The following is a 12,535-nucleotide window of genomic DNA, read 5'->3' as shown; positions in this document are numbered from 1 at the left end:
AACACTATCATTTGAATTACTGTTTCGCAAAAATATAGGCAAGTACTAGTTTAAAGAAACTAGTACTTTAACCTGAACCACATATCCCAGTTACCATGTAACCAAACATTAACCATAGCAGCTGCAGATCAGCAAATGGCCATATAAATATAACAGTTATTTGTAATGGCTCTGATGAACAACACCATAACAACATCATGTCAAAAATTGCTCATACAAGTCATTTTTAACTACTGTTAGAATGAACATATTTTGTCATTTATTTTCCATGACCAGTTGAATGTATGCTTGGTCTCTTTATAAGCACTATGCATTAGTGTTTACTGGACCGATAACAACAGAATGACAGAAACATTGTGTCACACTCGACCCATGAAAGATTGGGCCATGTACTGTGCGGCGTAGACCATTTGCCACCAAGACATCCCAAGAAACCCCAGAAATATTTTTTCTTAGAAAACTCTGTCACCGGACACAACTGTTGCTGTTGCAGTTGTCAAATTTGGTAATGTTGCCGGTGACATCAAGGACTGTCATGCAGTGTGATTGGATAATCTGTTGCCAGAGTGAAAACTGCCAGTTGCCAGGAAGTGAAACAACATTAATTCCAAAAGATAAAAATTATATATTTGACTTCTGTTTACTTCGCTGCTCTGTCATGAATGAAATGACAGCAGTCTTGTGAGAGCCAACAGTGTGGAAGGAACTGTCTGATCACTTAATCATTCCTGTTGCTAAGCTATAAAGGCAGGGCAAGATGCTGCATGGTGCGTTTTGTCTGGAGACAACTGTCGAGAGAGCAGCAAAGCAGAAACTGAGTTTAACGCTGGCTGGATGACAAAGGTATTTATGAGCATCAAAACAGGAATCCCGTGTCGATGAATACTCTAGACTGGACTTTACCACCAATCCATCAGTAACACTGTGCAGGTACCCAACTTTTTCTTTCCAAATCACAACTGTGTTAGTTTCCCCATGCTTGTGAGTGTGTTTTTTAAGGCAATAAATCCACTATGAAAAAAACTATGATCTTGCACAAACATACAAGAATGGAGCCATTCCCTTAAACAATTAATGGCCCATTATTAAACTACTTGTGCTGGCCAAAATGTGGAGACCCAGTGAGTGAACTTATAGCAGGAGGAAAACAGTGTAGTACAATTACCACATATTTAAAGCTGTCGAGAGATAAAATTAATTATGTGGTTAGGAAACCATGTCGTGCAGCACAGCTCAGTGTTGTTGAAAATGATTAAGGTCACCTGGTGTGTCAGCTAGAGGGTGGATACCCGACCCAGGTCAGACAAAAAATACATAAAAATCATCAAATGATGTTAGGGTTCAGGTCAGGTTCAGTCATGTCAGCTGAAAAATAGGCAAACGTTTGACTTTTGAGCTAACAGCTGTTGATAACATTGTTTTGAGGAAATATACATTGTGCTACATTTGCATTTATCTTTACAGTCAAAAGTTTAAATGGTAGGTAGGAAGGTAACAAGAGGACACACTGCCGACTTGATTGGTGGATGGAGTATTTGATGGGGAAGTCATTACTGATTTAAATTTATCACTCAAAGTTAACATCACCTCTGCTAGCTGAGAAACCTAACAATTTGGTAACACATTTTCCAATATGCTTCATCACCTTCAACTGTTCATACTGGCATCAGACATGAGCTACGTCTTTGGCATAAGCAGTAATTCAAAGCAATCACAGCTAAACAGCGATTCAGAATTGAGCATGAGGGCTGAGGTGTGAATGCAGCCACTGAGGCTCTTTGTGGTAAAGCTTACATGATTGTCAGCCTAAGTTCCTGTCTAACTCCGCACATTGGCCAAGCCTCATTAAGCACCCTTCCCAAGCTCCTCGTTTAGTCTCTAATTAGTGGAGCCAATGGTTTTGCAGGATCTGGTCAACCTCCAAGTTGCTCCAAGCAAAGATATTCTCCCCACAGTACTGTTGAGAAGCCATTAGGACCTTTCAGGACATGGGATATTGGCATGTTCACCTTTAAAGTGCCTGTGTTTCAAAAGTGTGTGTGTGTGCGTGTGCGCGTGTGACTGGCCTGTCTGTGCTGACTGATTGCTGTGTATCTACTCCAAAGCATGGTGGGTGTCTCACATAAAGTGATCCGTGCAGCTCAGAGGCAGCAGAATAGCACTGTCTGTCTATGTCACACAACCCTGTGTCTACAGTCCCTCTCTATCTAGCCTTTAATCCATCTTCTATCGTACCGCCAACTGTCTCCTCGTCACCCATCTATTCATCTCCCCTCTTTCAATGACTGCCTCTGTTTCCCCCCTCACTGTCTCCTCTTCTTCCCTCTGATGTCACAAATTCAGATATGAGGTTCTCTGATAGCGCACAGCCTTGGACACTGCGGCCTTGTTTGGAGGAGGGTGATCAGAGGATGAGAGGATGGAAGGAAGGGGAGTGAGTCGACGGCGCGGGTATTTTCCAAAGCAGTGGGACGATGTAAGATGCAGAAACAAAGGAGGACATCTAGGTTAAAAAAAACATGCATGAATGCCTCTGAAAAGGCCTGTGTTGTGTTGCTGGCTTGTCTCATCCCTGTGACTCTGAGCCAGCCGTGCCTGTCAGGGAACTACTGTTGAGTCTATTTCTGTTATCTGCTGTCTTTCGTGTGGAGAAAACAGTTGACTGCTAATATCCATACCTGAGGGCGAGTGGGGTCTCTCAGACCCTGAACCCGGCACTGGCCCAGGAATGCATGTGCTGTTTTTCAGACTCTCAACAAACACTGTAGATATCTGTGGTATGCTTAGGCAGAAAGGTCATTTCTTTTGTTCATGTGTTTAGTGTAATGGACGGGACGTTGATATGGGACTAATCATCTACGCAGCCTTGATTTGAACATTTTCATGTTAATGAGAGGTCAAAAATGAGTTAAACCACAGGACAACAGCCATTCTTTGGGGAATGTAAACAATCTTTTTTTTTTTTTTTTTAACCAGCAACACAAGCCGCAGTGACATGGGTCAGAGGTAGTCCAGCAGGATTTTATACGATGGCTGTACCTCTGCATAAATATGTTGTGTTTGATTGCTTTAGAGTGCTGCAAACCCAAAAGAATTTCACCAATCTCACTTCAAGTAGAGAGTTTTATTGCACTGTGATCATTTTTGTTTCGAGGGATTTTAAACAATATTGATATTGATTAACCTCTAGAAATATTGGTAATGTCTTTCAAAATTATATCTCATCAGATTTCACGGATGGTAAACAAGTAGGTGAACTGTCCTATATTCAAGTTTAAACACATCAGGACAATAATAACCATCATACAAGCTTCTGTAAGACTTTCAGATGTCAAGAGCCCCTCTTAGCCTACAACTGTTATTTTCTAACCTGTTGAGATTTATTCTTGTTCATGAAAATATTTAACATATGACAGTGCTTTTTTAGTTCCATCCTCCAGCAAGAAAGCCAAACATTTTAAATCAACACTGTTCATTTTAGCGCATAAATTAAGAATTTTAACATGTCTTATCCAAGGGATGAGGTTGTGTGTTTTTATAGCGCCCCCAATAGTATGATCTGGGAACTTCAAATTGTCTGAGCTTGGACTAAATGATTTGGCAGTGGGCAACCACACCATGGAAGAAAACAGAAGTGGAAATTTTATGAAAAAAAAAAATAAATAAATAAAATAAAAAATAAAAAAAAAATATATATATATATATATATATATATAGTTGTTGTTTTTTTTTTTTGTTTGTTTTTTTCAAAAACAGCATCTTTCCCATCATTTTGTGTATGCATATACAGCATACCACGGACTGGACATGACTGAGTCTTCCTGCAGCACAAGGGAGGCTAAGGGAGGCTCCTTGCGCCAGAAGGGGACAGTGAACGACAACCCATTTTGTGGCGACTGTTGGCCATCAATGAGTGATACCAGGCTGAAAGTGCGCCACAGCAATAGGCTCAGAGCGTTCATCTGCCTACTCCACTGCAAAGAAATCAGCTACGCGCCTCTGGTCTCTCTCTTAGGAGTCACTGGGCATGATTTCACCCTGCCTTTTCACCATGCATTACCAAGACATGACATGAGCACATTCTTCGTGCATCTCAGCAGGTACAAAAAGCATTCCGAATTTCTTTAAAGACTAATCATTATATTGAGCTTTAAAGTTTGCTTAATGTCTAACAATTAGAGGCTATGTCGCATCAAAGGAGGGACAGTAAAAGAGGCTGAGGGATACATTTAATTCAACTCTATATTTGTCGTCCTTACCTCAAGAAGTCTAAGAAAAATATCTGCTCTTTAGTGCGCCGCTTTTTCTTAAATGCCAAAACGCCAAACTCTACTAAAAACCGTGCATTTAAACTGAGCCTTGCTTACTGGCAAAGCTACTCACCGCTTTGAAAAGATAGTTCTACGAGTTGCTTATCAGCTGGGATTTTCTAAAATCGCATCACCTATGGAGGCTAAGAATATATAGCATTTATACTGAAATGACAGCTTCAGCAATGGGTGTGTGTGGAACGCTTTAAAAAGTTACTGTGTATGAGCTGTTTTTACTGAAACAGATTCTCCTGTGGTGTGTAAAATGTACGCCGATCTAAAGAGTTTTGTTTTCTCATTTTTAAAATATCCTCTTCGGAGTTGTAGTTGGTGTTTAAGGTTTGCGAATGAGCAAAAAGTCGTTTAATTACACGATTAATTAATGAGATTAGGCGACACTGTATCCCCCAGAGAAACGTGCCTCGCTCCATCCTCACGGGCTGAGTCAGTTCTCCAGACGGTGACTGTCCACCAACGGTGCGACTCCCTGAGCACACATCAGTTGGGTGTGTGAGACTTGAAAACGGTACCATCAGCCTGACTAAAACCACTTTATCATAACGGGGGATACAACAGTCTGAAAATATAGATCAGTTACTGTCTTGAGGTCGCTCTTTTTTCTAATTGTGCCCCAAACCACCCAAAAACAGCAACAGAATCGACAGGCGTCTGACCAAAACAAAACGCAGGGGAAACACGAAACAGGCTGTGCGTATGACATGTGAGCACAGCAGATCTGAAGGTGAGCAGGTGTCAGTAAAGGTTAAACAAGAAGAAGCTCATTCATTAAAACAAGGGAGGGAGAGAGAGAGAAATTACCTTGAGTGAGTTACCAGTCCCTTTGATGCATACTGTCAGTGGTCAAGACTCGGTGCGTTCACAGGGCATTCACCAAGTCCAAAAGCCTGGGGGATAAGTCCTCGGATAAGTCCACAAAACTTCGTCTTATACTAAACAAAATAAACGGGATAAAGAAGAGGGGAGAACTCAGAGAGTAGTTCTGAATGTCCGTTAGTTCCAACTGTGCTTCCAGTGCGTAAACTAGCTTCAGAAAATCCCGAATGTATTCACTGTTATTTTCTTACATTGTTCCAAAATTAAACGGTCTCAGCTCCTTGTTAATTTGTGAAGGCAAATCCTTTTTGAGCGGTTGTTGTCCGTGTTATCCAGAGATGTTGCGATATGTCTCAAAAAGTTATTCTCCAAATCTAAAATCCCTCCCGCGTTCAGGTTACACAGTCTTCCAGGTGAATGTGAGGATTTAACGGAGCGGCAAATCAAAGAGAGCTCGCGCGAGTCTCCGGAACCGTCGTCTCCAGCTCGCGGCTCTGGTGCGTCCTTGTCTGTCTGTGTGTCCGCGCGCAGCAACAGCCGAATTCCTTATTTGGAAGCCCGGGGCTCGAGCTTCTGTCAAGAGAGTCAAATTATAACAAAATGACTTCCAGCCAAGTCTTTCAAAATAAAAACCCTGACTGGGGCTCGTGCCTAGGACTTCTTTATTAAAGCAGCGCTGTAGAGAGAAATGCTTTTAAATTAAAAATATATTTCCCATTGAATTTACTCTTCTGTTTTTGTTCTATACTTGGTTTTTTTTTTTTTAATCAGTTATTCTCTACAAATTTAAAAAGTAGATGAGTGTGAGTGAAGATAAGAATGCAAACAAAATGTCATATGTGTGTATGTTTTTAAAGGAGACCTACTACATGTATGTATTTACAACCACTGCAATGTGCATAAGATAAATAGACATGCTGTATCGAGGCCATACTATTAACTATGATGGACTCAAATTTAAAATGCCACATGTGCTCTTCTACTAAAAATTCAGTTGGGATCTTATGAAAGATACACGTTATTTTCTTTGGTACCACATTCTAAGACCAACAATAACCCATCATACAATAAGAGGATTCCCCCTTGGGAATACTTTTATTTTGAAGGCAAATTCGTCCAATTTCCTGTCAGAATGTGCCTTTGTGTTCAAAGCTGGGGGGGTTTCCTCTCGATAGAAAATTTACCCATCAGCCCCCTCTTCTGGAGTCAAGCACTGTCAATTGGATGTCGTGTCACCACCTACATTTGTCACACAAAGAGAAATTGTTTTAAGAAAAAATGTTATACTAAATAAGTACAACACAGGCTGTAGAGAGCAACCAGGGAATGTAGCTAATTAAGCGATGCATCAGCTTATGTAGGAGAGAGAACTTCAGTCAGATTCTTCAACATGTCAAACCTTTAAACCATCTCAACAATAGGATTCAGTCAAATAGGTATGTGCAAGGACACATGAAGTCATGTCCTCAGTGTTGTGTCAGTGAATTTGGGGGTTATGAACAACCCTAAATTACATAGAAATTACACATGGTTGGTTTTGAAGGCTTATTCTCAGACTAAATGTCTTAAGATCTGATTGTTTTTAGATACAGAAATCACATTTATGACCTCAGTGCTCAGGAGCACCAGCAAAGGTGGCTCCTGGGCAAAACTAAGTTTGGGTTCATATTGATTCCATGATTCCTCCAACTTTCTGTGTGTGTGAACGCATCCAGTTGTCTATCAAGAGCACACAGCTGTTACATGGGAGCGTCTATATATTAAGCCCACTGCTGAAATGACAACTGAGTGTGGGGAACAAATGAAAAAGGTGAATATATATTGAGTTGGTATATAACCTTTGAAAATGAGCAAAACCTCATTAAAATTCAGATTTTTGAATGAAGTTAGGCAACACAGATTCCATGAGAAACCTGTTTCCCTCCATTCTCACGGGCAGACTCAGTAGTGGAGACGATGACTGGCCACTCGCAGTGTGACTCCCTGAGCACACACCACTCCCAACCTGACTAATAGAAGACCACTTTTTTTTTTAAGAGGAACTCAACCACCAGATGATTTACTGACATGACATCACTAATTGTGCCTTAAACCACCCACAAACAGTAAAAACCAACAGGCACCTCACAAAAACAAAATGCAGAGGGAACACAAACACAGACACTGTGTTAACCCAGGTCAGATCATTTCTGAGTTTTGGCTGCAGAGAATTGCTTTAAGGCCCTGAACCTAGGGCCCAATCAAATGCCCACTGACAACATTAAGTCACCCATGTATAAACTGTTATTGTCATGGGGTATTTATGCAATACAATTAAAAACACTAAAAGAAAGAAATTCTAACCTGACAAATGTAAATATGCATATATTGTTCATTTGTGTTTCTGATATTATATCCATCCATTGTTCTACTTTGTTCATCTGTTCAGGGTATAACAAAAGAAGTGAACGCACATTTCCATGTCTATGATGTTCATTAAGGCCCCCAGTAATGGTGTCATTACCATGCCCTAAACAGCTGCTTAATTAGCATAAGTTTCTTTAGTGTACATATATGTTGAATAAAAGTAGATACGTGGACTAGTGATAGCATGGTTTAGGGAATCAAAACAGAGCAAGTCAGGATCAAGTCTAACTGGTATGCAATGTGTGGCAATCTCAGCACAGGCCTGACTCATTTCAACAGAGCTTATTTTAGCTTGTCATAGCAGGAAAAACACAGGTGTAAATGATTACACTAAAAATGTCTGCAATGCATTCTGGTGTGCTAGTTCCATTGTTCTGGTGTTGGGCTGTAATGGACAGATTAACAAAATATGTTTCACCTGTGCTTGTTTGCTGCAGAAGAGAGATTTTTATCAGACTCCCCATGAGTGCTCTGGAGACGTAAAGACTTTTATATCACTTTTTTTTTTTAACATATGTAGTGGTATTCCCCAGTATGTGTAAAAAGAAGATTTTCTTACCACACATTTTAGTGGTTTAAAAGGAAATATTCTCTTCTTTATGTAAAATTGCAATACTTGCCAGATTTCTGTAGCATTACATCGCTTACTTCAAAGTTTTTACTCCTCAGTCTGCGTACAAATAACACAACTCTACACTTTCATGCAGTGCATACACCAAAGTCCAGTGGTGTGTGCTGATAATACAGAAATTCTTCCCACATGTGTTGTGTATGACATATGACCTTCTTTCCATTTTATGAGGTGATCTATGACTTGTTAGGATGGCTAGATATTTTGAATTTCATTGGCCAACAGTAGCAGGAGTGCACATTTTAACCATTACAATACATCAGACATTTTACTGCCATTAAATTGCATTTCACTGTTTTAACCCAAACCAAACATTTACTCCTTATTTATTTAGCAGTAACTCACTTCATTGTCCTCTTTTCTGATGGTTTGTTTTTCTGTAAAGGTCTTATCTGTATTGAGGACAGCCAGGATGAAGTCCAGGCAGTTTTTTGACAGATTTTTTCAAATTACTTCCACAAGATGATGGTTTTTCATGATTTTATCAGTGCTATTGGCACTATGTGGTCATTACTGTTGCGCTTTCAGCTGTCATGTAATCAACTATTCTGGTCACTTTGTATGTTTTAATCCTACACATTAAATTGTGTATAGTTTACATAACTCTTTGAAAGCATACCATAAGAGTTTAGAGTGACCTTTCATGCTCCCTCTTTTTTCAGGTCATTTCATTACCTTATGGAAATCAACGTGAGGGCCCAGCTACAGCTGGATACATGAGACTGCTGATACACTTAGCAAAAAAACATAAAAGAAAATAAAAATACACTATGACCCATCCAACCCAAACACCACTCTACAGTATAAAAACAGCAACCAGGAATATACATATATCCTAGGCAGTAACTGAATGATTAGGCATGGAGTGGCTAGAACCTCCACTTGTGGTCACTATCCTGCTGGTGTGGACAGAAGAGAAAAGTCAGGACAACTCCATGGCTGATGATGATGACAGGATCAGGACCATGGATAGCTCCACAGTGCACAGTACAAGGTTTTCAATTTTTTCCCCTTTTTTTTCAGCCATGGTTTTGAAATATGGCTAAAATAATACACCATCACCAACACACCATTTATCAAAAGTCAAGTTTCTCAGTTGCTTTCATCTGAACTAACCATCAAACTAACCCATGTTAGAAATAGAAGAAAGTTTGATAGAATGTTTGACAAATCAATCTCACCTTCACTGAGTCTGCTTTGTTATCACTGTCTATATTCTCATTGTCTTATTGGTTTTCATTGTTCCTTTACTATTTCCACAGATGTTGTTTGTTGACATTTTAGATGACATGCCACACAATGTCAGCCAGTTCTTTGTTCTTTTTCCATGTCTGCTGTTTCTTGTCTAACTCTCCTGTCAGTTCAAACATGGCCACTCCCACCTGTCCTGCTGTAGCTCCACTGTTTCCACCATTCCTCACAAGGACTCTTATACCCACTTGCACACCTGTTCCCCTACTCTCTCTCATCAGCTCAGCATTATTACTGGCCATTTCTCCTCATCCTTATCCCTGTATTTCTCAGTATTTTCCCACCCGTCTGCCAGTTTGTGCCTGTTATAGACATCAGCTTGCCTACTAGACATCTGCTCATCTGCCTGCCTTTGACCTCAGGTAAACTTCAGCTTTGAACTTACTGCTCTGCCTGTCAGCTGTGCTTTTGGGTTCAAACCTGAGCTGAACCTTTACAACATACAGCAGACAAGAACTAAACTCATATGTGATCCATGTCATGACAGATGTTCAAACTCCAATGGAAAGCTCAAGAAAAAGCTCACAGGAGAACAGACTGAATCAGTGGCTGAAAGTTTGTTATGAAAGTTATGAAACTAACAGCAGAGTGCAGCAGAGATGGTTTGATTTTAAACAGAACACCACTATTATGTATAGAAGTGCAGAATACCCCCTCTGCTTTCTATGTATTTACTGTAAATATTTATTGTAAATCTTTGAATAAAATAAAAGACTGTTTTGTTGGAACAACTGAAGGATAAACCGCACTTGACTTTCTTTAATACCTTACTCCTCACATGAGGCCTTTCAAATCCATGTCATACCCACACAGGTATTTTCACTTATGTTGCATGGTTAGGCCCCTTCTCAGGAATGACTGGCAGTGTGTCCCGATTGACATTTCATATCAGCTTTTATGATGGGACAACTTACACCTTTAGCACTCTCATTAGCACATGTAACTTGGTAACCTAACATAATTCTACCCTGAGTAGATGTCTAAACAGACAAAATGAAAACACCTACAGGAGTGTACAGGGTCTTAGTTTTCCAAGTCAAGTCCCATCATTATTTATCAGTATCCTATCACTCCCTAAATAGTTTTGTGGTGGCCAGCACTGTAAAAGTATGGTTGCAGATAGAACAACTTTGCTAAGTAATATTATACTAAATTTAAAGTAAGTTGGATTTTTTTTAAATAATAACATTTGAAAATGAACTGAAACCAGTGACAGCCTAGAGGTTGTGAAATGAATAGCTGATTTAAAATTAACTAGGTGATGTAACACATTTACCAACATAAGGGTGCATCTTCTGGGGGAAATGAACATCAATTGCTCATTTAATTAAATGTGGCCCTCACTTTTAGCCACATTAGTGGTGGGGCTATAGGGAAACCATATTGGCTCGGCAGTTGTTAGGTCATTTGTAATTTTGAACAGACAGTCATAGTCCCCTGAGAAAGAATTTAAATGACCTTGGTTAATGGCAGTGGGGAGGCAGATGACATGTTCACCTCCCTTCAAAATCCTGTTTTCATCTCATTGTTTTTGCCCTTTCTCCTCTCAGGTTATTTACAGGCTGCCTTACCTCACCAGTGGATGCCTGTAGATACTATTCAGAGCTGAAAAAAGGTATTACCAGTGTTGCTTTCTGGTCATATTTTTATTTGCAGTTTTCATAAAGAGACATTAGAATTTAACACAAAACGCAGATGTGACAGTAAAGCACGCAAGTAAAGTCTCTTAGAGATGCAAATACAATGTTATCTAGATCTAAAAAAAAAGCATCCAAAACTGTAGAGTTGGTAAATTAACCACACAATCACTCCCTGCCCCCTGAAACTAAACACACACTCTTGAATTTTGTTAACCCAATCAGCAGTTATAGTAACTATAGTTACCCCATGGAAATGGATAGATTGTCAGGAAATTTGCTACAGATATTCATGTTCCCCAGAGGATAAATTGACTTCATTCACCACAAATACCTGGAAAACATCTGACATTCCCATCAGTCATGGCTGTGCTTTGTGTTTATAGGGCAAATTAGCAAATGCTAGTACTCTATCATGCTGAACTAAGGTTGTGAACTATGGTGAACATGGGAAACATCAGTTAAACATGATCATGAAAGCTTTATCATTGTGAGCATGTTAGTATGATGATGTTTGCATTCAGCCTCAATGCACGGCTAGGCTACAGAGCATTAGTCTTATCCTACAATATGAAGCAATGAACAGAGTTTTAGCAGTGTGGGGATGCAGTCAATATTCAGCTATGGCTTTAAGCCCAAGTGGGTTATGTCAGGGGTTAGTGTAGCAGTAATCAGTGCCCACTGCAGCACCCTGACCCAGAATCCTCATGGACAAACAGCAATGATATTCAGTCTGCATCTAAATCTGCATCTGCATCGTCAGTCTCATGCTCTTTCTCTCTTCAAGCTGCAAATGATATATGCATTCAGGCACTGCCCTTCCTTTACAAACACACACACACACACACACACACACATGCACATGCACACTTTTAGCTTTGCCACTGGGCACGGCCACACAGCTGGGAAACCCTTCTGATGTGAAACCCAGAGAGATCTGAAAGGCTCAAAGAGGCGAGAGCACAAACAAATGCATCTTCCCTCCTTCACTATCATTGTCTCCACTTCAATCAAATACAAACAGGCATGTCCAAGTGCACGTAAGGACACACACACACAAACACATGCGTGACAGACACACACACACACACACACACACACAAATCCATCTCAGGATCACTTAGCAAACAGTGTTGTCAGGGGTACGTTCACATATGAATATTTCATGTTGGATGACTGAAGCATTGATGTCTCCAAACCTTTTCTTTTTCTTTAGTATTATGATGGCTGATTATGTTTGCAAATATATTTTAGGTAATTTTCTCTTCAAGCTGCAGAATATACTATTGTGCATCCTGAAATGCTTGCCAACATCTCCTCTTTTTGCTGCACCCATGAAGCAATCAAATTCTTGGCACAATCAAAGTTTCATGCAGCCTTGTCATGAATTGCATTTACAGGAGGCTGAGAGTGCAGTTTCTGAGGCCTTTTGTGTTGGAATTATGTTCAGCTAGAGTCTAAGAGCA

General features: G+C 40.0%; 1 protein-coding gene across 10 annotated transcripts in view; it reads right to left on the bottom strand.

Moving 5' to 3' along the window:
* The window catches only part of adgrb1a (adhesion G protein-coupled receptor B1a), a 134,165-nt gene extending 128,501 nt beyond the window's left edge, over positions 1-5,664 (bottom strand). For 9 of the 10 annotated variants that reach the window (XM_018665706.1, XM_018665703.1, XM_051076082.1 and 6 more), the window contains exon 1: positions 5,130-5,664. The gene's annotated coding sequence lies outside the window, so the exon portion shown is untranslated. The remainder of the gene's footprint in view (positions 1-5,129) is intronic. The other variant, XM_051076078.1, reaches the window with a different exon arrangement.
* Positions 5,665-12,535: the final 6,871 nt, after the last annotated feature.

This window comes from Lates calcarifer, linkage group LG15, assembly GCF_001640805.2.
Source record: "Lates calcarifer isolate ASB-BC8 linkage group LG15, TLL_Latcal_v3, whole genome shotgun sequence".
Lineage (NCBI taxonomy): Eukaryota > Metazoa > Chordata > Actinopteri > Centropomidae > Lates > Lates calcarifer.
This window is presented reverse-complemented; position numbering and strand designations above follow the sequence as displayed.